General features: G+C 43.4%; 1 long non-coding RNA gene across 1 annotated transcript; it reads right to left on the reverse strand.

Moving 5' to 3' along the window:
* Positions 1-19,765: 19,765 nt before the first annotated feature.
* On the reverse strand, positions 19,766-26,982 carry LOC143291975 (uncharacterized). The gene is made up of 3 exons (XR_013056604.1): positions 26,860-26,982; positions 23,324-23,427; positions 19,766-20,375 (listed from the first exon to the last, which is right to left on the reverse strand). It is a non-coding gene; the product is annotated as an uncharacterized LOC143291975 (long non-coding RNA).
* Positions 26,983-27,962: the final 980 nt, after the last annotated feature.

Below are 27,962 nucleotides of genomic sequence, written 5' to 3' on the forward strand. Positions count from 1 at the left end.
CACACACACACACCACCACCACCACACACGCACACGCACAGACTGACAGACACACACACACACACACACACACACACACACACACACACACACACACATGTAAACATACGCGCGCACGAACGCGCGCACTGCACACACGACCACACCCTTACTATTCGTTTTTATCCTTTTTTTCTCTCTTTCTCTCTCTCCTTCTTTCATTCCACGCTCCTGATGATGTACCACCTCTTCCTTATTCTCTTCTTTCTGTATTGGAATCATTCCATATTCTTCTTCGTTCTGCTTGTGTGTTGAAGGTCCAGATAAATTTCATCGGTCTTGCGGTTTCTGAAGAGACGCTGGAGATTGCCGCGTATAATTTTTACGTCAAGGACCTCAGTTATGACGTCATCATATCCGGTGCCCAGAAACACAGCAAAAGTGTCCTGGTGACAAGCAGTGGTGACGTTTACGTGCATTCTCAAGTGGACTTTGTTTCAGATCGTATGTTTTCCTCGCATGGGTGAGTGCTGAAGTTCGGAACAGCCATTTCATTTATTTCATGTTTGGTAATCCTGCAGTTTAGAATACTAAACTCAGGGGCCGTTAAAATGAAAAAGTAGAAGGTGTTTTAGACTGACTTCGATGCGCTGAGTCGATTGCAACCCTCAGCTAAGCTCTAAGACCACTCCTTTTGCCACGAAACTGGATCAAATGCACGGTAAGTAGTACTCCTTCTACTGAAAACACACAGAAGTTGATGACGTAAACACCACGTCACCAGCAATCAAAATGGCTCGCCGATAGTTGCTCGGGAAGTGACCGACTGAGTTTACTATTTATTATGTCTCTGTTTCATTGACAAGGAGTGGCCGTAGAGCTTAGCTGAGGGTTGCATTCGACTCAGCGCATCAAGGTCAGTCTAAAACGACCTCTATTTTTTCATTTGAACGGCCCCCTGAGTTTAGTATTCTGAACTGCAGGATTTTCTTGCTCGCTTACTCTCTCTCTCTGTGTTGGTGGGAGTGGGTGCATGTATACATAAGGTTATGCGAGTGTGTGCGCGCTTTCCTGCGCCCACAACGTGATAATTATGACCATCATGAACGATTAGCAAATAGTAAAGGGTGGTAACTCTCTCCATTCACAAGGTACACAACTTCAAGTCAGTGCTGCTTACGCTACCGATTCAGCTAGCACACAGATAAAAAGGTACATTGGAACAAACCCAGACACTTCCTCAAAAAAGGAAGCGCCGGGCCTGTCCTTATACCGATCATCTAACATGTGCACACAGCAGCAAAGACAGAAGAAATGTGCAAACACAAATAAGCTTTTATTCAAGACTGGCATAGCCTCTTTAATCCTGAACAAGCAACACAGAACACATGGACAATACAGAACATGAACAACGGCTTGATGTCTAGCGGGCGTTATCGCATGGGCGTGGTGTGGTCGGGCAGTCGTTCGAGTTGAGTTTTTAACGACTCAAAAGTCAAGTCGTTAAGGTTGTCTTGGTTCGATGAAGGCTGTGTTGTTCGTTGGAGGTGAATCCTGGATGTCTGTCTGGGTGGGGAGGGAGGGGGGGGGCAGAGGGCAGTAGGGTCGTAAGAGAGGGTGGGATGTGTGTGTGTGTGTGTGGATGAGGGGGGGAAGGATGGCTTTGTGTAGAGGGATGAATCAAGCAGTCGGCTAACAGCTGCCCGCTTGTACACGACGGGTGCGATCACTGATTACTACGAGAAGTGGATTTCCTATCAATCCGAAGATCCTGGAGATTTTCTTTTTTTTTCTTTTTTTTTCTTTTCTTTTTACCGGTATCCCGGGTCAACAGAATTAATTATGTGCAGTCTTTCAAGTGCCCGAAGCCACTCAGTGCATATACGCATGCAGAACATCCAATATGCACGTAAAGATTCCGCATTCCGTGTCAGTGTTCAGTGGGTTATGCAAACACCAATGTACCTACCATGCGGACCTCCAAAAAAGGAGTATGGCTGCAATGCTGAGTTCTCTCTATCTTTCTCTCTCTCTCTCTCTCTCTCTCTCTCTCTCTCTCTCTCTCACACACACACACACCGCCCCCACTCTCCATCCCTATCCCCAACTAAAGAGCTTCTCGCAGAAGAAAATCGATCTCGCACAATCGAAGCGAGGGTGCGCTCGGGAAAACAAAACAAAACAACAACAAAACAAACCGTGAAACATACGCAGATCTAAGCATTGTTACGAAGTGCGTAACTCTCAATTCTCAAGGGGTGCGTGTATAAATGTTTGATTTGCCTTGACATTTGAACAACAAACTCAACACTTGCGTCAGGGTTTTTGTTTTAGTTTTGTTTTGTTTTGGTGTGTGTGTGTGTTTTTTTGTTTTTTTGTTTGTTTTGGGGGGTTTGGGGGTTGTTTTTTTTCGACGGGCGCAATAGCCGAGTGGTTAAAGCGTTGGACTTAAAATCTGAAGGTCCGGGGTTCAAATCTCTGTACGGCGCCTGGTGGGTAAAGGGTGGAGATTTTTCCGATCTCGCAGGTCAACATACGTTCAGATCTGCTAGTGCCTGAACCCCCTTCCTGTGTATACGCAAGCAGAAGATCAAATTCGTGCGTTAAAGACCCTGTAATCGATGTCAGCGTTCGGTGCATTATGAAAAACAAGAACATACCCAGCATGCACACTTCCGAAAACGGAGTATGGCTGCCTAAATGGCGGGGTGAAAACGGTCATACACGTAAAAGTCCACTCGTGTACATACGAGTAAACGAGGAGTTGCAGCTCACGAACGAAGAAGAAGTAGTTTCTTCTGTTCTTTTCTTTGCAGAAACAATAGGAAAGAGACAGAGAGAGCGACGGACAGACAGACGGAGAATTAAAAAGGATAAACTATTTTTGCTCAATAACTATTCCAATAGCACCAAACTGAGGACCACGTACATAAACACAACGAACACATCAGAAAAACAAGGGTTGACGTAACTGGATTCGTAGAGATTGCTTGTGAGGACCATTGTCCGACCACATTTCTTCTTCTGCTCTCTCAACTCGGTGTCATTGACCGACCACACTTCTTCTTCTGCTCTCTGAACTCGGTGTCATTGACCGACCACACTTCTTCTGCTCTCTTAACTCGGTGTCATTGACCGACCACAATTCTTCTTCTGCTCTCTGAACTCGGTGTCATTGACTGACGACACTTCTTCCTCTGCTCTCTTAACTCGGTGTCATTGACCGACCACAATTCTTCTTCTGCTCTCTGAACTTGGTGTCATTGACCGACCACACTTCTTCTGCTCTCTGAACTCGGTGTTATTGACCGACCACACTTCTTCTGCTCTCTTAACTTGGTGTCATTGACCGACCACACTTCTTCTTCTGCTCTCTGAACTCGGTGTCATTGACCGACCACACTTCTTCTGCTCTCTGAACTCGGTGTTATTGACCGACCACACTTCTTCTGCTCTCTTAACTTGGTGTCATTGACCGACCACACTTCTTCCTCTGCTCTCTGAACTCGGTGTCAATGACCGACCACACTTCTTCCTCTGCTCTCTGAACTCGGTGTCATTGACCGACCACACTTCTTCTTCTGCTCTCTGAACTCGGTGTCATTGACTGACGACACTTCTTCCTCTGCTCTCTTAACTCGGTGTCATTGACCGACCACACTTCTGCTCTCTTAACTCAGTGTAATTGATCGACCACACTTCTTCTTCTGCTCTCTTAACTCAGTGTCATTGTCCGACCACACTTCTTCTGCTCTCTTAACTCGGTGTCATTGTCCGACCACACTTCTTCAGCTCTCTGAACTCGGTGTCATTGACTGACCACACTTCTTCTTCTGCTCTCTGAACTCGGTGTCATTGACTGACGACACTTCTTCCTCTGCTCTCTGAACTCGGTGTCATTGACCGACCACACTTCTTCCTCTGCTCTCTGAACTCGGTGTCATTGACTGACCACACTTCTTCTTCTGCTCTCTGAACTCGGTGTCATTGACCGACCACACTTCTTCTGCTCTCTTAACTCGGTGTCATTGTCCGACCACACTTCTTCTGCTCTCTTAACTTGGTGTCATTGACTGACCACACTTCTTCCTCTGCTCTCTGAACTCGGTGTCATTGACCGACCACACTTCTTCCTCTGCTCTCTGAACTCGGTGTCATTGACTGACGACACTTCTTCGTCTGCTCTCTTAACTCGGTGTCATTGACCGACCACACTTCTTCTTCTGCTCTCTTAACTCGGTGTCATTGACTGACCACACTTCTTCCTCTGCTCTCTGAACTCGGTGTCATTGACCGACCACACTTCTTCAGCTCTCTGAATTCGGTGTCATTGACTGACCACACTTCTTCCTCTGCTCTCTGAACTCGGTGTCATTGACCGACCACACTTCTTCTGCTCTCTTAACTCGGTGTCATTGACTGACCACACTTCTTCCTCTGCTCTCTGAACTCGGTGTCATTGACCGACCACACTTCTTCCTCTGCTCTCTTAACTCAGTGTCATTGACCGACCACACTTCTTCTGCTCTCTGAACTCGGTGTCATTGACCGACCACACTTCTTATGCTCTCTGAACTCGGTGTCATTGACCAACCACAATTCTTCTTCTGCCCTCTGAACTCGGTGTCATTGACTGACCACACTTCTTCCTCTGCTCTCTTAACTCGGTGTCATTGACCGACCACACTTCTTCCTCTGCTCTCTGAACTCGGTGTCATTGACCGACCACACTTCTTCTGCTCTCTGAACTCGGTGTCATTGACCGACCACACTTCTTCTGCTCTCTGAACTTGGTGTCATTGACCGACCACACTTCTTCTGCTCTCTGAACTCGGTGTCATTGACCGACCACACTTCTTCTTCTGCTCTCTGAACTTGGTGTCATTGACCGACCACACTTCTTCTGCTCTCTGAACTCGGTGTCATTGACTGACCACACTTCTTCCTCTGCTCTCTTAACTCGGTGTCATTGACCGACCACACTTCTTCTTCTGCTCTCTTAACTCGGTGTCATTGACTGACCACACTTCTTCCTCTGCTCTCTCAACTCGGTGTCATTGACCGACCACACTTCTTCTGCTCTCTGAACTCGGTGTCATTGACTGACCACACTTCTTCTTCTGCTCTCTTAACTCGGTGTCATTGACTGACCACACTTCTTCTTCTGCTCTCTTAACACGGTGTCATTGACTGACCACACTTCTTCCTCTGCTCTCTTAACTCGGTGTCATTGACCGACGACAATTCTTCTTCTGCTCTCTTAACTCGGTGTCATTGACTGACCACACTTCTTCCTCTGCTCTCTGAACTCGGTGTCATTGACCGACCACACTTCTTCTGCTCTCTAAACTCGGTGTCATTGACCGACCACACTTCTTCTGCTCTCTAAACTCGGTGTCATTGACCGACCACACTTCTTCCTCTGCTCTCTGAACTCGGTGTCAATGACCGACCACACTTCTTCCTCTGCTCTCTGAACACGGTGTCAATGACCGACCACACTTCTTCTGCTGTCTGAACTCGGTGTCATTGACCGACCACACTTCTTCTGCTCTCTGAACTCGGTGTCATTGACTGACCACACTTCTTCTGCTCTCTGAACTCGGTGTCATTGACCGACCAAACTTCTGCTCTCTTAACTCAGTGTCATTGACCGACCACACTTCTTCTTCTGCTCTCTGAACTCGGTGTCATTGACTGACCACACTTCTTCTTCTGCTCTCTTAACTCGGTGTCATTGACCGACCACACTTCTTCTGCTCTCTTAACTCAGTGTCATTGACCGACCACACTTCTTCTGCTCTCTTAACTCGGTGTCATTGACCGACCACACTTCTTCTGCTCTCTTAACTCGGTGTCATTGACCGACCACACTTCTTCTGCTCTCTTAACTCGGTGTCATTGACCGACCACACTTCTTCTGCTCTCTTAACTCGGTGTCATTGACCGACCACACTTCTTCCTCTGCTCTCTAAACTCGGTGAGGAGTCATTGGGATTCCGCACAGATCTGTTCTTTCTCTGTCTCTGGACCTTGCAATTGGAATGAACTTCCTCTTTCGCTTCGTCAAGTCTTCACACTCAGCTCTTTCAAGTCTGGCCTTAAAACCCACCTCTTCCCAAAATAGCCTCCCTTCCCTGCCTCTTCCTTGTCTTTAGTTTCTCCAGTTTTAGAGTTATGCATGCGTGTGAATGACTGGTGCGAAAGCGCTTTGATTTGTCTCTGCACAAGATTCAGCGCTATATAAATACCATCATTATTATTATTGTTATTATTATTATTATTCCCCCAGGTTTCTCGGTAGTATGTCAAAGGGTGGGTCTCTGCAAATTTTTTTTGTTTGTTTGTTTGTTTTTTTGTTGTTGTTTTTTCCCTATCCATTCTGTAATGTTTTCCACTGTTGTTGGTTTGTTGTTGTTTTTGGTTTATTGTGTCTTCCTTGGTTATACCTGTCGGTTTACTATCGACGGATTGTGCCTGGTGATAAAACTAGAGGTGCTCATAATAGAAATTCCTAAATTAAAGCTCGAATGACTCTCTCTCTCTCTCTCTCTCTCTCTCTCTCTCTCTCTCTCTCTCTCTCTCACACACACACACACACACACACACACACACACACACACACACACACACATTCTCTCTCTCTCTCTCTCTGTATTTGTGCGCACGCGCTGAGCGCGTGTGTTTGTGTGTGTGTGTATTTGTGCGCAGCGCTGTATGTGTGTGTGTGTGTGTGTGTTCGTACATGCGTATGTGTGTGTATGCATGAGTGTATTAGTGGGAGCATGCTTGTGCATGCTGTGTGTAAACGCTGCACGAGTCTACCAAAGTTTATGTGACTTCAGTCTCATTCCTCATTCATGCTTTCTTTTGATTACCATCATCATCATCATTATTATTGCTGATTTTGTTCAACCAGATTCATGTGTCTGCCAACCTCCGCACTATCGTCAGAGTACGTGGTGGCCACATACTGTGCTTCCAATAGGTGTGTCTTGGTCGTCACGGCGGTGGAGAATGGTACCCGGGTTGATGTCACCCTCTCAGTCAGTAACGCACTTACTGCCCGCTACGCCTCGGCTAGTTACCTGGATGGTAACGTCATCACAGAAGAGAGGTGGGGTTCGCGCGCGCTCGCACGCACGCACGCACGCACACACACACACATGCACACACATATGCACACACATCACACACACACACACACACACACACACACACACACACACATTAGCCTACAGGTCAAATATCACTGAAAGTGAAAAGGCGTTAAATAAAGAAAGAAATAGGGTTCGCCACTGAGTTGTGAAATGTGCAAACTCCACACACACACACACACACACACACACACACACACACACACACACACAAACACACATGCATGCACGCACGTACACACACAGACATACGCGCGCGCGTGCGCATGCACACGCGCTCACACACACACACACACACAAAAAACACTTCATAAAGCGGGTACATGTTGTCAAAGAATGATTTTTGTCATCAAGGGTATGCAGGCCGCATAATTAAAGTCCACCACTGGCCTCTTAATGAACACACAAACGTGTGTTTTGAGGCAGATGTGCACCATGAACCGCTTGTAAAACGCGTTTGAATTATCGATGTTCCACCCGTAAGGTGACATTTATTCACTGGTTTATCAACCAAAGCTTGTTTTCCGTTGTTGTTGTTTATTGCAAAAAATGGAAATGCGCGTGCAAGGAAGCACCTATTTAGGGTGGTGTTCATTACACTGGATACATACACCGCCGTGAATTCGCCATCATTTCTCCATTGTTGCCTTTTTTGTGTGGGGGGAGTTGGGGGATGTGCGCTTAGAGTTGACTTCATCAAGATTTTGCGGCTTATAAATATTATTAGTAGTAGTAGTAGTATTTTTATGTATTTACCTTTAAAAAAAAATTCTCAAGGCCTGACTAAGCGCGTTGGGTTACGCTGCTGGTCAGGCATCTGCTTGGCAGATGTGACGTAGCGTATATGGATTTGACCGAACGCAGTGACGCCTCCTTGAGCTACTGATACTGATACTGATTCTCCATACCCACAACTTGAACATTTGGATTGTTCCCGAGTAGTCCTCAACGTTTTGTGATTCCTGTAGTCGGCAGCTGAGCCACTGTTTGTTCACAGTCGTGGCACAAAAAAGAAAAAAAGAAAAAAAAAAGAAGCACACGTTGCATAAACTTATACAAGAAGAGCAAAATATTTTACAAAGAAGAATTCCTGTTATTATTTATCGTGTTTCAGTTTGAATGGTGTTGGCTGGTCCATATACGCTTCACCACAGCTGCTTTTGAAAAGAATAGAGCAAATGTCTAGGAATAGTGAAGCTGAGAGTGAAGTTTTCAAAGCTTACACACAAGTGGGAAGACATGAGAGCGCATAATTGTTTCCCAAAGACACGAGAGCGCTTATTTCCCAAACGTTTGGGGAGCTTTCATGAACGTTCTGCCTTGCAAAAATGTGTAGTGGACGTTAGTTATCCTTCTACTGTTGACCATTGAGTGCGAGACTTGAAGACATGAGTAACCTGAAGCAGGCAACTACAGGAAAAACTGGTATAACTGTGACATGCAACTATTTCAGTTTTGCCAGTATTCAGTTCCAAGAAAGCGTCAAAGCGCGCGGACTGATCCATATATGCTACACCACGTCTGCTGTAAATAAATAAATAAATATATAAATAATAAAATAAACAAAGGAGCAGATGCCTGACCATCGCACAAACCCAACGCAACTCTAGCAACAGCAAGTGTGAAGCCTTTATGACAATTACTGTTCTGTTTCCACATCTCCGAGTTAGCATGTACTTGCACAATCAATACAGAATGTCGATTTCATGGATAGTTTCTAATCATGGACCAGAAAACCATGTGTGTGTGTGTGTGTGTGTGTGTGTGTGTGTTGTTGTTGTTGTTGTTGTTGTTTACACGGACCGGTGTGTGTTATGTGGCCGCAGCCTTGACGCCGGCCAGTCCATGCAAGTGACCTGTAACACGTGTGACCTCACCGGAACATGGGTCAAAGCCACCAACAAGGTGGCTGTCTTTGGTGGAGGAGAGTACACTCAGGTAACTGCTTGTTTGTTTGTTTGTTAATTACTTTCAGTTCCTTCTCTCCTACCTTCGTCCTTTTTTTTCTTGCACTAACTGCCCATTCTGCAGTTTGTTTACATAACTTGTGTTATTTAACAAACAGCCGTTTTATTCAATCTTGTCTACAGCGTTAAATGAAAGAACCACATAATTATATCAATGATGCACGGAAGTGTGTTTATTCGGGGCTTTCGGGTGTTCCTTCGTGGGCAGACTTTACATTGAACGTGCTTGTGGCTGTTCCTTTGCATCCACTGGGCACTGGGAAGACAAAATCAATGATATCGAACTGTGCAAACAGACACAACTTTTAACCGAAAGCGACATTGGAAGAAGGTGAGGATGGATCGGGCTCACACTACTGGTGGAAAATCGGCGTCAAGCATGACCAGAGGCCCCGACACGGGGCCCCAAAGGGAAGAGCAAAAAAGGCCGACCGAAAAGATGGGCCATACCTGGAGCCATACAGAGGCAACAGCACAGAATAAGAGACAGTGGAGGTTTCTCGTTGACGGCCTATACCCCAGGATTTGTGGAAGGTCAAAAGTAAAGTGCTTGTGGCTGTCACAGTGGCGTCCTCGGTCGACTGACATAATAAATTATTGTTTTGCTCTTCGCTGGCCACCTGGACACAGAGGCTAGATCAGACCAAGATCATGAGACGTTCAGAGTGACTTTTGACAAAAGGCACACACACACACTTTCTCTCTCTCTCTCTCTCTCTCTCTCTCTCTCTCTCTCACACACACACACACACACACACACACACACACACACACACACACACACACACACACACACCAAAGAAACAAAAACAAAACAAAAAAACGATGAAGTTGATAAGTAAACTGCTAAATCCAAGAACTAACAAAACGTAACAAAATTAGTTGTAGTTAATAGCTCAAGCCATTATACTTAATCTATTTAGATTTTAAAAGAAATAATTTTCCTGTTTCTCAACTATTTTCCCCTGCGATTTTCCAGTTTCCAACGAGTAGTTGACGAAATTTCCCCACTGAAGCTTGTCGTGGCTTGACATAGATTACGGGGCGTTCCAGCAGACATCAACAGCATGATGGATATCTATATTGGGGAAGGATGACACCACATGATGTTTGTTACAGTTCTTAGTAACGAATTTTCCTAATGGCGCTGGTGGTGACTTCACTTAGTTTTCGAAAATTTGTGACTGAGACATCCAAACAGTCCACAACTTTTTTTTTTTTTCTGACGTAACGAGTCATCAATATTGGAAGAAAACCCAAAGAGGCGAAAATGGGGGTGAGTGATTGTTTCTTATGAAACCGACTACTTCCTTTCGTCCGCAAAGGAGAATCAACAGAAAGATTATCCAGATAATGTCAGCATCATGTTCGGTGGTTGTCGTGCGGAGGGTCGGGGGGTGGAGGTTGTTTCTGGTGTGTTTTTGTTTTGTTTTTGAATCTGCCAGATTATCTTGGTTGTCTTAAAAAAAACATTTTATGGATAAAATGTATGCACGGGGATGACAGACTGAATGTAGTGCGATATGGAACATGATTGCAAACGAGCGCTTTTTTTTGCTTTTTTTTTTTTCCAGTCAGCGACGCGGTACGAAGCCAGTAAAGACGCGATGTCAGGCCAGATGCCGCCTGTGGAGTCGTTAGGCAGCCGTTACGTCCTGGGCACGAGCTTCAACTCGCAGGTCCGCGGGGACATCAAGGTGGTTCTCCTCCACGCCGGTGACAGCGTGACCAAGGACGGAGTCACCACCGTGGCCGCCAGGGACAGAGACGTCGTCGTCTTCACCCACCAGAGCATGTTCAGCGCTGTGGAGCTCGTGGGCTCTGCCCCCATGTTGGTGCTGGAGGTCCTGTACGGGGAGAACTACGGGGTCCCGGCCATCTCCATGCATCTGCCGCGCCCGCACAGCACGTGGGGCAGGGACTTCTTGGCCTACATGCCTTCCGACGCTGTGGGCATTGTCTGTATCGTGCTGCCTGGCAGCGTTCCTGCTGCACTGGTCAGCGTTATCGGCGGGGCGCAGGTGAGTGCGATGTTGTCCATCATCTTTCTTTCGTTTTTGACTCGCTTGTGTAAACAAAGTGAGTCTATGTTTTAACCCGGTGATCGGTTGTCTGTGTGTGTGTGTGTCTGTGTGTCCGTGGTAAACTTTAACATTGCCATTTTCTCTGCAAATACTTTGTCAGTTGATACCAAATTTGGCATAAAAATAGGAAAAATTCAGTTCTTTCCAGTCATCTTGTTTAAAACAATATTGCACCTCTGTGATGGGCACAAAAAAATAATGAAAAGAAGCCAAATTATATGCAAACTGAATTTACTGTTATATTTTTATTTTTTTTCATTCTCTAAACTTGGCACTTTGATCTGATATTTGGCACAACAACAAGAGCAGTTATTTTTATCAATTTTTGTTCAAACAGGAACTTCTTTTGCTAAGGATGGAAGTTATATTTATTTTGCATGTCTTTGGTGCAGATAGTAAAAAAAGGAAATTAATCTGTAATTGATGCTAGGGGGCTTAATTTACTTTAAACTGATCTTTCTCATCTTAAACATTACATTTTGAAATTACACTCAATACATAAAAAGCTTGTGTGTTTTACTCTCAGTGTACAGGGCTTTCACTATGTTCATTTGCCCAAGTGGCCTTTTTCGGAAAATATTAAAATCAGTACGACGAGTGGACTTTATAGATCTACTGGCTGAGCCCTGAAGGTCATGGGCAAAAATCAATTGCGTACACATATTTATACATATTCAAAGCGCATGCTCATATTCTTCGCGAACACGAACGACGCCATTTTGTTTCAAGTTGTTGACCTGCCCGTTCAATCCTATATTCAATCGACAATACACGATAACATGTGATGGAAAGTTGGAGAAGGAGACCGTTAAATATTTATTCAGAGAAAGATTTGTGAACGCCTCATCACTTATTGGATTATGCCATAAAAATATCCATAGAATCAGTCAGAATTCACAGTTAAAAATAATAAACCGTGAGAGTTAATACCCTTGAATTGATGAAACGCAAAAATTTCCAGTCTTGACTTTTCTCAAAATGAAGTCCTTTTCACTTCATACGACGTTTAGAAGTACTTGTACTTGGCTCTAAGTGGTATTAGTTTAACAAAATACTCAATTTTCATATCAACTTTAAAACTATAAAACTAGAATAAACATAAAAGAGAAATTGAATCAACCGTGTCAGCCGGTTGTAACTAAACTTGTACATCTATGTAGATCCAGAGAAATAGGCTAAATGTTGCAATGTGATTGCGGCGATAGCCACGTCTCCTTTACCGCGGACTTAAAAAGAATTTTTAATTGCCCTTAAAGATTTTTTGAATGCCCAAGATACACCAGAATAATATGATTTAAACAGCGTTCTCACTGCGAATACCGCAATCGATTTATCGCCCTTTAAAAAAGCATGTTTGAATATTATATTTTTGAACGTCGGTTAAGGAGCCACGAAATTAATTGCAATTAAATTCATTTATAAAGCAATCAAAGAGACTGCTCCATGCTCTTTTTTAAAAATGTTTTTTCATTTATTTCTATTCTTAAACTTTTATTTATTCCTTCATATTTTCATGTGTGTGTTTTTAGTTCAAATTTCCACCGAAAACGGAGTATAACTACCTACACTGTGGCCGGGGTAAAAACGGTCATACATGTAAAGGCCCACTGGTGCACTATACAAGTGAAAGTGGGGGTCGCAGCACACGAACGATATGAAAAAGAAGAAGACTATATACAAAGAAAGAGAAGAAAATTATGTATGTATGTATGTATGTATTTCTTTTATTCGTTGATTCAGCTATTTATTGCACAGCCCGACAGGCGATATGAGTCCCGTTTCGGGGACTACACGTTCCTGACGCTGACGTTCAGCAGCAGCAGAGGGGTGCGGGAGCTGCGCTGTACTGACCCGGGCTGTGCCCCATTCTGGGCTTTCCTCGTCCTCTCCTACAGCGGCAGGGCCGCCAGCTACACCCTACCCGCGCTTCCGCCTCTTCCGCCTGTGGCTCTTCAGGTCAGATGTGGTGTTGTTTGTTTGTTTTTGTGTTTGGATTTTTTTTTTTTTTTTTTTTTTTTTTTGACGTTTTGTGTGATGTTCTTTCGTCGTTGTGTCGTGCCGTGTTGTGTTGTGTTTTATTGTATTGTATCAAATTCGGCTGCAGAAGTTGTTTTTTTTTTGTTTTTTTGTTGTTGTTTTTTTTTAGTGGTGGTGGTGGAAGTTTTTGGTTTGTTTTTCTTGTTCTTTTTCTCCAGGGGTAGGGTTGGGTTGGGTAAAGTAGGCAAAAGTAGTTTTCCCGTTGTTTTCCTTTCTTTCATATTGTGTTTGTTGTCTTGCGTTACGTTGCATTGTGTCGTGACGTATCGTGTCGTGTCAAGTTGTATTATGTCGTGTTGTGTGGTGTCCGTCGTGTTTGTGTCGCGTCGTATGTCGTATGTGTATTGTTCTGCTTCGTACTTCAGCCACAGTAGATTTCTCTGTGTGTCAGTAAGAATTCCCAGTCGATTTGTTGATATACACGTTGCTATCTGATATGCCCATGGTTTATAGCAGTTATTCTGATACTGACTGTACAAGGTTAGAGTACGTTCCGTTAGCTTTTCCCGTCTCTCTTAATCCCATCACCAAGTCTTGGCGAGACCTTCTATCGCGTTTCTAGAACAAATCGCCCATCAGTTAGTAATTTCTGCACAAAGGCCACTGTCGTCTACCCTTGTTGTTGATGATAAACAACATTTGATGCGGTTTAACTTACAGGTGCTGTTCTAATAGGTATGAAAAGTTTTAAACTCCGTATCCGTGGGCTTTTCTGAACCTTTAAAAATGGTTTTCTTTGCAGGTTGCTGTTTTGAAAGATGCCCGAATCAACATCTACAGTTCAGATGACGGGATGAACTATATACAAAAAACAACAACAACAACAGTAACAACAACAACAAAAAACCAACAACAACAACAACAACAACACCACACACACACACACACACACACACACACACACACACACACACACACCACGTGTACATTACATAAATGTTGAAGTGTGAAGGGTGTACTGCAGGTTTCGGGGGGGTATCTGTTCGTTTCCTCAAATCGTTCTGGTGTTTTCAGCAACATTCGTGTTCCCGTTCATGACGTGAATAATGTACGATCTTTTCTTCTTACTTTTCCTCCTAAGATATTCTGTTCATTTCTTGTCTCACGTCGTAACATGATGGGTGTTAGGCGCCTATGACTGCTCTGCTTACACCCTAAGATATTCTATTCATTTCTTGTCTCACGTCGTAACATGATGGGTGTCAGGCGCCTGTGACTGCTCTGCTTACATCCTAAGATATTTTATTCATTTCTTGTCTCACGTCGTAACATGATGGGTGGCTGGCGCCTATGACTGCTCTGCCTACACCCTAAGATATTCTATTCATTTCTTGTCTCACGTCGTAACATGATGGGTGTCAGGCGCCTATGACTCCTTTGCTTACATCCTGAGATATTCTATTCATTTCTTGTCTCACGTCGTAACATGATGGGTGTTAGGCGCCTATGACTGCTTTGCTTACATCCTGAGATATTCTATTCATTTCTTGTCTCACGTCGTAACATGATGGGTGTTAGGCGCCTATGACTGCTTTGCTTACATCCTGAGATATTCTATTCATTTCTTGTCTCACGTCGTAACATGATGGGTGTCAGGCGCCTATGACTGCTCTGCTTACACCCTAAGATATTCTATTCATTTCTTGTCTCACGTCGTAACATGATGGTTGTCAGGCGCCTATGACTGCTTTGCTTACACCCTAAGATATTCTATTCATTTCTTGTCTCACGTCGTAACATGATGGGTGTCAGGCGCCTATGACTGCTCTGCTTTCAGACGACGTACTCTACCCGTGAAACGTCAACGGAGACGACTGAGCCAGCATCCACTGCACTGACAACTGAAGCCACATCCATGGCACAAACATCAAAGGCCTCTTCCACTTCCGCAACACAGACGACTGAGGACACCGCCACAACACTGATTACTGAGGACACCTCCACAACACTGATTACTGAGGACACCTCCACAACACAGACGACTGAGGACATCTCCACAACACAGACGACTGAGGACACCTCCACAACACTGATTACTGAGGACACCTCCACAACACTGATTACTGAGGACACCTCCACAACACAGACGACTGAGGACATCTCCACAACACTGATTACTGAGGACATCTCCACAACACAGACGACTGAGGACACCTCCACAACACTGATTACTGAGGACACCTCCACAACACTGATTACTGAGGACATCTCCACAACACTGATTACTGAGGACATCTCCACAACACTGATTGCTGAGGACATCTCCACAACACAGACGACTGAGGACACCTCCACAACACTGATTACTGAGGACATCTCCACAACACAGACGACTGAGGACACATCCACAACACTGATTACTGAGGACACCTCCACAACAGCAGAGACTACACCCGTAACGACAGAAACCGACGTCACGTCGCAGACTCTGCCCGCCACGCTCACCTCCACCGGAACCTCCCCGACCCCACGCGTCTCGCCTCCCACAGCAACCCCAGAAGGGCAAACCACCACCGAGCCACCCAACCCCACCACCCCGGATGACATCACGGCCCCGAGTGTCGTCACCACAGGAAAGCAAGACGTCACAACGCGTGACGACATCACCACACCTATCAAGACGCCTTGCTGCCGCTGCGTGAAGAACGTGGCTGCATCCGCTGAAGAGCAAGAAACGACGCTGCAAGAAGCCACGGCCGCCATCAAAGCCGCCTTGCAGGAGGACCGCAAGACCCTGTCGTCCTTCGTTCGCTCCAAGGAGTCAGCTCAGGACGAACGGCTCTCTAGCACCGTCATCGGGACCAGCATCGGTGTCACCTCTCTCGTCGTCGTCTTCGCCTTTCTCGTCGGCATGGACATGGTTAACCTGGTCCGGTTCTTCATGGAGCGTTGTCATAGTCGATGATTTGTGTGTGTGTGTGTGTGTTTGCAACCTTCGATGTCTGTCATAAATCCTCCATGCGCTGTGATACTTATTTATCCATTTACTCGCTGAAAAACTAGATTGGATGTATATATCTATTCCGCGGTTGTATGATTTTTCTTCAACTGCGTTCTTGAACTTCAGTTCCCACATTCATTCATTTCTACGAACGGTTCTTCACGTGAAGTACCCTTTTCACTACGAGTCATAAACACGGGTAGATTGGCAGTGGGTCGAGTTGTTTAATGTGGAACAGTACAACACTGGACAGAGATAAATGATTTATATCTTCTCTTCTATGTGAAAAAACAGATAGTCGAGGCATGGATGCAAAAACGACAGTAATGATTTGTTTTCAGTTAAAATGAAACGGATATTTCCTGTGCCGTGTTGTGCAAACGAATCGTTGAGTTGTGCCGCGGTGTATATTGCAATGCGTTGCATGTGTTGCATTGCATTCCATTGCGTCAGTTGCGTTGTATTGAGATGCATTGTCTTCTCTCGTCTTGCATCGCGTAACGCTTCCCTCCGAACCCGACTGACAGGGACTTTCACGTGCACCAAAATGCATGAGACCTATGTGTGACGTCTCATTCGAAAGACTAGCTCCCATACCATTCTCAAGGTCTAATAGAGACGGGAAGGTGGGAGGGAGTGGTAGTAAAAATCCCAGTCATTGCACGATTTGAACCTTGAACGCTCCGTCCTTAGACCTCTGACCATCAAACCACTCATTACGTGTTGGCGTTCTATGTTCTGACAAATCAGTCACGAATCGCGGATATCACACTCTTAAACACACCGTAATGTTGTGCTGTACTATGATGGTTATAGTTGCGTGATTTTTTTTTTTTTTTTTTTTTTCTAAGTCGAGCTTTTGTGACTGCGAACATTGTACATATTTGTGTCTTTACACACATTGCAGCAGAGTTTACCTTCTATTAATATGGCACATGGTAAAATTGACATAAACTGTGATTTTATGGGGTTTTTGCTCTGTTTTGTTTTTGATTATTTTCGAATTTTCATGCCCTAAACAGTTGACTTCATTTGCATGAAAAATATCATTCAGTGTGTCCAAATCGTTAATAAAGATTATATTGTACATTGCTAAAGAAATAGGGAGTGGGATGACGGTAGAAAAAAGAGATAAGAAATCGAGGATTTTTGTACTTTTTAAAAAAAATGCACCTTGCAAACGAAATATGTTGGACTCTTAATGAGTATGGGAATGTGTCTACCTGAATCCTTGGCTGCAAAAAAAAAAAACCAAAAAAAAAAACCGCACACAAACAAAAAAACATACCAACGAAATCTGACTTTGTATAACTCTCTATCAAAAGACAAATTTATCTCTCTCTGTCTTTATCGCGTGTCACGCTGACAGGTATAAAACTTCAGCTTATTTCATTTTAGAATGTGTCTGAATGTTCCAAAAACAACAACAACAACACACACACACACAAAATCCACCCACCCACAAAAATGTATAGATAGATAGATAGATATAAGAAAATGTTCATGTCCTTTAATTGTTACTGTTAATGAGACTTTCAAACCGGTGGTGTTGTTTTGCCCCGTCACTTGTTTTCTTCATCATAAGGGTATATTGAATAGAAATTTCAATATATTTTTAAGTAATGCACAGTGTGTCACCAGGTTTGTTGTTTTGGGGTGTGTGTGTTTTTTTTTCCAGGGCCATTGTCAAAAACAATGGCTGACGATGGCTTGACAATTATTAGAAGTTGCAATTCACATTCCGCACTTACAATAACTTGTCCTGCCATATTGAAATGTATGATATCATGCTGGAAAATAAACATAAAAAAATGAACCTGAATGTGTATGAAACTATGATTGTACGAGAGGAAAACATTCAGACACCAGCAGGAGCGTGGAATAATCATAACAAGGATAACTTTGAAATCGTAAAGCTACGACAGGCCTGGAGTTGCATACCTTGTCTTATTTCAAAGAACAGATGCTTCTGACCTTTGTTATTCAGCCATAACGTTACCGAGTTGTACTGTATTGTATTGAATTATATGATATTCCCTCCAAAACCGACTATGACTACCTACATGGCGGGGATGAAAAATAAAATAAAATAAAAATTAAAAAGTCACACACGCCCACTCGTGTTTCCGAGTGAACGTGGGAGACGCAGCCAACGAACGAAGAAGAATTGAATTGTGTTGCATTGATGTGTTATATCATTTTTCGTGGTGTCAAATTCGGGCTACTCTCCTCGGGGAGAGCGCTTTGCTGCCCGTAGTGCATCGCCTTCTTTTCTTTTCTTTTCTCTTTTTTTTGTCAGTGTTTTTCTACAGATTTTGCCAGGGACAATTTTTGTTCCTAGGTGTTCTTTTACGTGCTACACACACAGGATCTCGGTTTATCCTCTTATCCGAATGACCAGCCCCGAAACCTCCACACGAAGTCAGGTAGAGTGGGGAGTAAAAATCCCGGTCCCTACAAAAACAACAAATTACGGGATTCGAACTTGTGGACGCTTGCTTCCCAGTTAGGCGTCTTACCACCACCCCATATAAACAGTTTTTGAAAGGTTTGCTGCTTTTTCAGAGCTCACCTGCTTGATATATGTTTTCCAGCGGTCGTGAGTCGGACGGCAACAGCAAGACCCTTTAACTGCTTATCTTCTACACGCGCTGTCAGGCGAGGTGTCGGACCTTGCACTGACCAAGAGATCGTTTGTCTTGTTAAGTATGTGTGTGGGTGAGCTGGTGCAGTAGGGTCCCCGCTTTCTTACCCATTCGTTCGTATGGGTGAGTTTAATGACCTATTGGCATTTCGCCCTTAAGGTCAAGTTGTTCGTGGCTGTGGTCTTTTCCGTGAGGGGCGGTGTGGTCGGGGCGTTGGTCCGGTCTCCCCATTCAGACCCGTCTTCTTTTTATCTGGTAAGACAGTGGCTGTTTCAACACTTAACCCCGTCAGTTGATTGGCTGTGAATTGAAACCAGAATCTTAAGGGCCCCGACTGCTTTGCTCTCTCGGTTTGGTGTTGTGGTTAGTGAATGGTCATCTCTTGTCCGTGAGTGCGTCATGACACAGGGCAGGTGAGTCTTCCACCATCAGACCACTGATGCCCCATGTCTATCTTGTGTTTTTTTCCTATTCTTTCTATACGTGAGCACTGGGGAGATCCACTTCAAACACACACACACACAGAGTAGTTTTAAAATAAGGGAGACAATCTCTTCCACGGTACAGTACATGGGTGTGGATGAAGATTCCCCCTTCATCAATTTCATTATTCTTCCAGAAATGTACACATAAATTGTTTAAAATGTTTATTTTTTTCACAAAAAAAAACTGATTCGCAAAATCACTTGATGTGTGTTTTTGTTGCACGATGGCAAAGACGAAAAAATGGGGAGATATATTATAAATCAATAAAGATATACATTAAAAAAAAAATCAGTACACCAACAGGTATACACTAGATTAAATAATATGACTAATTAACTAAGCAAATACAAATATATATATATATATATATATATAAACCACCACAATTCAAGACTTCTGTGGCTTCCGCATTTGATCGCCCAGAAGGTACCAGCTCAGGATGTACAGAAGGTCGTGTCTCCCGGGCCTATCAGACCGACAGGTGCTCAACCAGGCCACATAGAGTGTCAACAGGGTGAGACACTCCCACCTTCGCGTACAGCAGTTCCGAACGAGGACTCCTGGAGAGGACTTGCTTCGTTTCTTGGATCCAGAGACAGCGAATGTTTTCGCGCGTGCGTCTTTGGACTGGATGTCGCCATGGCAACCGGTGAAACGGTGCACCGCAGAGAGAAACTTTGCCAATGGTTGGGCGGCTACCTTGGTCACGTAAAACAACGAGGCCATGATGACGTGTGGACAATGAACTAAACTGCTACAAATATCAGACTGATGTAGAAGACAGTGACAGACAACACTGCCGCCAGTAAGAAACTAACGTAGAAGGCGTACAATACTGCCACTAACAAGAAACTAATGGGAATGACAGTGACAATACTACCACCAATATATCATGAAACCTATGTGGACGACAGTTAACAATCTATCGACGGAGGTCAGTTCCCGGTGGTGTGCTTCTTGCCCTCCGGTTCCCTTTCGCTTTCACTTTTTCTTCGCTCGGTTCTCTTTATCTCTGTCTTTGTCCTTGTCGTTGGCATCCGATTCTGCCCTGCCAGAAGAACTTCCGCTAGTGATGCCCGCTGCAACAAAATATGACAAGTGGCTGTTGGATTATTTGATGAGAAATCATAAACGTTCTGGCTGATCGTTGTGTCATCACTTTCGTTCACATCATCTCTGACAATCTTACGCATTATTCATTCTTTTTTTTTTTTTTAATCCATCACAGTCATCACTTGAATAACAGCAGACCAACAACGTTGCCTCATTTTTCGCCAATGAAAGAACTGCAATGCCACATATTCCGAAAAGAACATGCTATTATCATTCCATATTCGTTGGACATTCTGTGAGGGCGCATTAATGATATTGTCCATGAAAAGAACGGGTCGACACCCACCTCATGCAATATTGCCAACGGAAATAATCATCATTACTCCCATGGGACCTGAGGTCAGGGACCACATACTGCGCTGACACCACCAGAACGACAACACGTTAAGATGGGCAACAATAATGCAGATCGTTATATTTGGGGCACCCTGGACTAGAACTCACAAATTCTGAATATGAGCTCCAGCCCTCGATCTACTGATATATATATATATATGTATATTTGTAAATGTGTGTGTGTGTGTGTGTGTGTGTGTGTGTGTGCTCTTTTCTCCGACTCAGCTTTTACATGCACAACGTTTCTTTCTTGCTTTTGTTTATGTTTTTAATGTCAACCACCATTTACATACTAGTAATTACTAGTAAGCAAACTATCGTCCGGCAGTTCCACGACGGCATGATGGTGAAAGTTCTGGATAACGAAGACGAGTCAGAGACCTTCCCAGTGACAAACATGGCTGCGTTCTCGCTCCGACTCTGTTCAGTATGGTATTCTCTGCCATGCTGACAGATGCCTTCCGTCAGTGACTGCGAAGAAGGAATCTACGTCAGTTACAAGACTGACGGGAGATTGTTCAACCCCAGGCGCCTGCAGGCTGTTACAAAGGTGAAAGAGACTGTCATCAGAGACTTTTTGTTTGTTGATGACTGCGCACTCAACTCCAGCACAGAGCAGAAGATGCTGTGTGAAATACACTGCTTCTCACAAACCTGTGACAACTTCAGTCTCACCATTAGCACCAAAAACGGCCGAAGTTATGTACCAGCCTCCCCAAGGAAAGTCATACCAAGAGCCGCGCATCACAAGGAAGGGGCAGAACCTTCAGGCAGTCGACAGCTTCATCTACCTGGGCAGCACGCTCACTCTCGCAGTGAACATAGACGCTGAGGTCAACAACAAGATCGCCAAAGCCAGCGCCACCTTTGGGAGACTCCGTGAGAATGTCAGCGCGACAGTGCTACCACCAAGCTAAAGGCCTGCTGTGTAGTGGTCCTTACCACCTTTTTTTTTTTTTTTTTTTTTTTTACGCCAGCGGGACCTGGACTGTCTACAACAGACACACCAAACTGCTCAATCGCTTCCACCTGTGTGTTGTCTCCGCAGACTCCTCCACATCAGGTGGCAGAACAAATCCCCGACACGGAAGTCCTGGAACGAGCCGGCCTTTGCAACGTCTACACCCTCCTGCAGAAAGCCCAAGTCAGGTGGGTTGGACATGTGATCAGAATACCTGACAGTCGCCTAAGCAGCTGCTTTACGGGGAACTATGTCAGGGCGAGCGTTCAGTTGGAGGGCAGAAGAAACGCTACAAAGACTACCTAAAAGCGTCCTTCAAAGACCTGGGCGTCGACACCAACACGTGGGAGACGCTTGCTCTCGACCGTCCAGCATGGCGCAGCAACATCACCACAGGAGCCCGTGCAGCTGAAGCCATGTATATCACTGAGGCGCAACGAAAGCGTGCTGTGCGCAAGGCCCGAGCAGCATGCACTGCCACGACAGCACCCACTCACTTGTGTCCCACATGTGGGCGAGTCTTCAGGGCCTGCTTGGCCTCATCAGTCACCTCCGGACCTACAGCCACCGATCTCCCATCTGATATTTGAAGCCACGGTCATCTTCGAATCCGAAGGACGAATAACAGCAAGCATAATTGTAAGATGCGTGGGTGCATGGTGGATTTGTGAGTGAGTCTGTGTGTGTGTGTGTGTGTGTGTGTGTGTGTGTGTGTGTGTGTGTCTGTCTGTCAGCACGGTCACGCCAAAATCTGTGTCCGGAAGGATTTTCCAGATGTTTTGTGGAAGTGTCATCTTTGGTCCAGTGACCTTCCAACAAGAATTTGGGTGCTCACCCAGACTGATGACGGGCGCGACAGCCGACTGATTGAAACGTTGAACGTTCAACCTGAGGGTCTTGGGTTCGCCATCCCCGTCATGGCGTATGGTGGGTTCAGATTGGAGATGTCTCCGATCTCCCAGGTCAACCGTCAAATGTGTAGACCTCCTAAATGCCTTTGAACCATGTTCGTGTATATACGTATGCAGAATATCAAACGCGCACGTTAATAAGGATCCCGAAATCCATGTCGGCGTTCGGTGGATTATGGAAACAAGAGCATACCCAGTACTGATGCACACCGTAGCGAAAACTGACACTGAGAATAACTATAGCTGTCAACATGGCGGTGAAAAAACGGTTATGCACGTAAAAGACTACTAGTTCATGCAAGTGAACGTGAGATTTGCAGTCCAAGAACAGGAAAACGAAGAAATCCGAATTGATATCCGATTCTTGGAAATTTTGGCGGGGGTGTGGAAATGTAAGCGAAAATTGAAAGTTAGAAGAGTAATAACCATGTATTTTTACAGAACATTCGGAATCACAGGCCGTGGCAAGAAGAATAAAGCCGGAACGAATAAAGAAAGAATTGGGTAGCGATTCCTTATCCGATCATGATACAGATTTCTTTTTTTCTTTCTTTTCTTTAGTCTTTTCTTTTTTATTTAACGAATTTGTATCCACTGGGATAGAAAAGGGCAAGGTAGCTGTTCAGGTTTTTACAGGCGTATGCGGCAAAGAACGGAGTGATATTAATAGTCACGACATTCAGCAGCATACCCACTGAGTACTCACCAGCAGGTACAGGCGATGATTTGTTGCGCTTGAAGTATAAGTAGACACTGATTGCGATACAGATCAGGACAAGACCAGCACCTGCTGCTATCACAATAGGATTTCTGGAAGAACAAAAAAAGAAGAATTTTTTTTTTTAATGAGAAGAAGAAGAATCATGCCTTTATGGAAAGAGGCAAAGGGAAACAAAAAAAAACAACAAAAAACAAAAACAAAAAAACAACAACTTTAAATTGGACTAATGATAATGACAACAATCACAGTAATAGTAATGATGATGATAATAATATTGGAAGAAAGTGGGAAAAGACAATAACAAAACAAAACAAACAAAAAAAATGTAAAAACAATTGTCACATCAGCTCTCTTCTATAACACAAAGAGTATCTGGCCGGAGAATACATGTAGTCAGTTACAGCAGCAGTAATGTGAGAACTTTCAACATGGATTTCCTTTTCTGCCTGATTATATAGCACGTCATATGATGGTGCTGGAAAACTGAAATCAGTTTGTTTTTTAAACCTCGAAACAAAATACAACTGAGAGAGAATGTTAATGCAAATGCGAATATTTTATTCAGATTAGACCATACTCCCTGTCTGAAGAGGGAATTACATAATTGTAAACGAATGATATATATGATATGACCGTAACTTCGAAACAAATGTACACAAAAGTAGTACAAAGGAAACTAAAAAATGCTTCTAAGTTGTACTGACATACAACAGCCTAAATGCTTTGCAGGCAAATAAAGCCATGTTAGTCAAGACGTTTACATTTCTTGATGCCAAGTACTTAGCTTCAATCAGTTTATCCCCAAATCATGTAGATCATGGCAACAAAACATAATATGAAATTCGTTTTCTTCAGCTGCATTATATAAACGACAGAATATTCACAGGACTTTTACCTTTGTATCCAAAACCATGGCAGGTAATGTCCGACACACAAAACCCGAGTTTAGATAATTCACTTCTAACATGCCTGTTCATATCAATTGAAATATAAAGTTCCGCCTTATTACAAGACTTAAACATCCTTTATTCTAAAAACCTATCACTAGTCAGGATATTATCGTGCCAGTCTTATCACTAGTCTGGATATTATCGTGCCAATCGTACCACCTACAATCAATAACTATTTGTTTAAAACATTTCAGAAAGCCACTAATGCTTTCAACACCCTGACTATCCCACAAATATACAAACCCATATGAATGCAAACATTTACGTGCGCTGGTCACCCACGTCTTTTTACCATTAATATCTAAACTTAGCAACATTTCATATACTTTGCAAAGTAGTCTATTATTATCTATCCCAGTTAATCTTAACCAATAACTCACACACTTTACAAACGAATTCAAATAAATAGGATATCTTCGAAGTTCACCATAGACATAGTCATTAGGAAGGGCTAGGTTATCTCCCTTCGACCACTTGGCTCATACCTCAGAGCTATCGGGGGCCCAAGTTGAATAATGTCTGGGAATGTTTCGAACTAATTAATGAGGGGTTGTAAGTGTCCTTTGTTAATTTTCCCGCCATTAGAAGTGTAGGAATATCTTTATTTTTGTATACCAACCTAACTTGGCCTAGTTGGTAAGAATTTTTGTTTGTTTGTTTTTGTTTGCTTTTGATTAGTTTTAGAAAATTTTGTTTATCATTTTGTAAAAATAGTGTTGTTGGGACTAAATCTGAGGGTACTACAGTATGTTGAGGAAGGATGAAAATAGTACCTTCGGCATCTTCTTAGAGCTCTGAGTCACTTTGGCTCCAACCACAGGAGAGACATCACAGAGCAAGCAGGTGCTTTGTGGAAGGAGAGAGACTGGGTGACTTAGGTTCACCGGCAGAATGTGTGTGTGAGGCTGACAGGCAGCGGGCACGAGCGCCTGTGGGAACATCTTAGTCCTGAGGGGTTTTTTGTGTGTGTTTGCTTTTGCTACATTTTGGTATGAAACTGAATTTTAAAAAATTGAATGGAGAACTGGGCGTGAAAGTGGTACGAGTGTACATGGGTGCATGACACGACAACCTCTTTACCACCTCGTCCCACTACACCATCACCAATATTGATAATAAAATATCGTCAGCAAAAAGCAATATGAACGACTTTACTGCATCAAATGATACCATAAGTCGTCCATTTTCTATGATCTCTAATGCAAATTCATTAATAAACGGTAAAACAAACAAACAACACACACACACACACACACACACACACACAGAGGACTAAATAAATCCCCTGCTTCACGCCATAAGTACAACTCAGATAATCTGATAACCTGCCTCCGTTTCTTATTCTAGCTTTTACTTCACGATACATACTTCTGATACATCTACAGGGCTTGCCTCTAACTCCATTCTTTGGCAAAATAGGCCAAAACAGTTTCCTGAAGATTCAGTCAAATGCCTTTTCAAAACTTTACTCATGCAACATAATTTCCGATTATTTGCGAACTGCCTTTGAACTGCGGCCAATAAAACAAACATGAAATCAACTGTAGAATATTCTCTTTTATAGCCAGCTTAGGGTTTACTAGTAATATTATTTAGATGTATCGATTTCTGATGTTTATTGTTTATGACAGAATTGTACAACTTACTACTAATATCGCATAATGACATGCGCTTACACTTGTTTGTATCATTCATATCACCTTTTTTAAACAGAGGTAAAATTATGGATACTTTCTAGTTTTCTGGATGTACACCATTATCAAAGAAATAACGTAACATTGTAACCAGGAACAAAACAGAAATCTCACCATAATTCTTGAAAATTCAGCAATCAAACTATCTGAGGTCACATTTTCTGATAGTTAATACAACTTCCTTTGATACTGGTCTGTCTGGCAAGATTATGAGGACATGAGTGATGACTGACATGCTTACCGACACATTTGAATTGTCTAACACGATCGAGTTTGACCTGACACATCACCGATACAGTGACTAGACTGGCATAATGTTCAACATTTTCTCACAAACATTTAAAGCACAAACTTAATTCAGTGTAGATTTGTGACATCCACCAAATATCATAGGAGCTCAAGGCTTGGAGTTTCAAAGACTGCTTCACATCGTCAAAGACATATTATCCATGTGCTCAGTGCAAGCAAATACAACGCAAAAATATGTCTATATTATTTATTAAAATGAAATAAAATAAAATAAATTTAATGTATCCGCTCACGCCGCATGCGCAGACTGCCCCCCACCCCTTCTGAGAGAGAGAGAGAGATTTAATGTGAGGCAATCCTTTTAAGTAAAGTCGTTAATAAAGTTGTTAGTACGTTCCGGTTCTGTTTTGTTTTTCATGATAAATTTGCAAAGCGAGGTAATGATGCTTTTGTTACTTTTTTCCCCATCTTGCAGCCTCTCTTACCAAACGAGTCAATAAGACAGACGATAATGTGTTGTTTTCAAAACAGGGAGCACATGAAAAATACATGAAAGCATGTCAAATTTCAATCACTGAAAAGTGGCGAAACACAAATTACACAAACATGAAAAATGTGTGGTCCTTACTGTGTATCCAGAAAATCCATGACACTGTCACAGTTGAATTTCTTGCTGTGTCAGTGTCCAACTGCACTGTTGGAAAGCGTCAGCGTACCTGGGCTATGAAAAAATCCCTGGGCTGCGAAAAACAACAACCACCAATTAATGAAGAATAGGAATATATAGAATGTATACTGGAATATACTATAATGATGTACTTTTAGGTTTATAACAATGCATGTCTTTATTTTCCACTTCAGTTGAAACCAGACCAATTGTCTCTGGTCACTTCTGCTTCGATTGTAGCGTAATTGTTTGAGGTTCACTGTCCAGATGTTTGTGAAGTGTTCCAGGGATGCGTATAAAAAGTCTGTATACGTTTTACATATGGCGACGTCGACAAGATCACTGCATGTCGTCTGTAAATGACAGAGGCGGTAATCCACTGTCAGTGACTCAATCAGCTGCCAATGGTCTGTGATTTGAACTGTTGACTGGACGTTACTCGCAGTCGGTAAGATTAACGTGTGTTGGTAATCTGTGATCAAATTGTTCACAAATAACTTATGTGGAAAAAAAAAAAAAAAAAAACAGACAAATAAAGGGCTGTCAGATATACTTGCGCACCAGTGGTTTCAGTTGTGTTCTTTTCGAAAGTGAGGACTGGGCAACTGACAGTAATCTGTGCCCAGGTCACTTCACTGGTGGTGTTTCAACGGGCATTGTGGTGGCACTGCATTTCACCGGCACCGAAAGGCAATCACCTTTGCCGGCAGACGCTCTTCAATGGATGTAGTCAGATGATCAGATCATTGCGAAATCTATGACGTAGTTTTAAAATTCCGGCTACAGTGACATCATATTCAAGTGACGTAAAGGTTATGGTCAAGTTTGGTTTGTTGTGAAATTCGAAAATAAATTGCTCAGTAAATTGATATTCGTGTCGTTGGTTATTCTTTGGCTGAAAACTCACGCATAAAGCCTTATCAGGGTTGAAAACATTTTACTTGTCAAAGCCACGGTGAATCCGGCCCCGCAAATATTATAGAGATAAAAAAAAAAATCAAACACAACCACTGAAAAGATATAAGAAAAAGGCAAAACATTATCTCGATTATATACATTGCATA

Source organism: Babylonia areolata, chromosome 18 (assembly GCF_041734735.1).
Source record: "Babylonia areolata isolate BAREFJ2019XMU chromosome 18, ASM4173473v1, whole genome shotgun sequence".
Classification (NCBI taxonomy): Eukaryota; Metazoa; Mollusca; class Gastropoda; order Neogastropoda; family Buccinidae; genus Babylonia; species Babylonia areolata.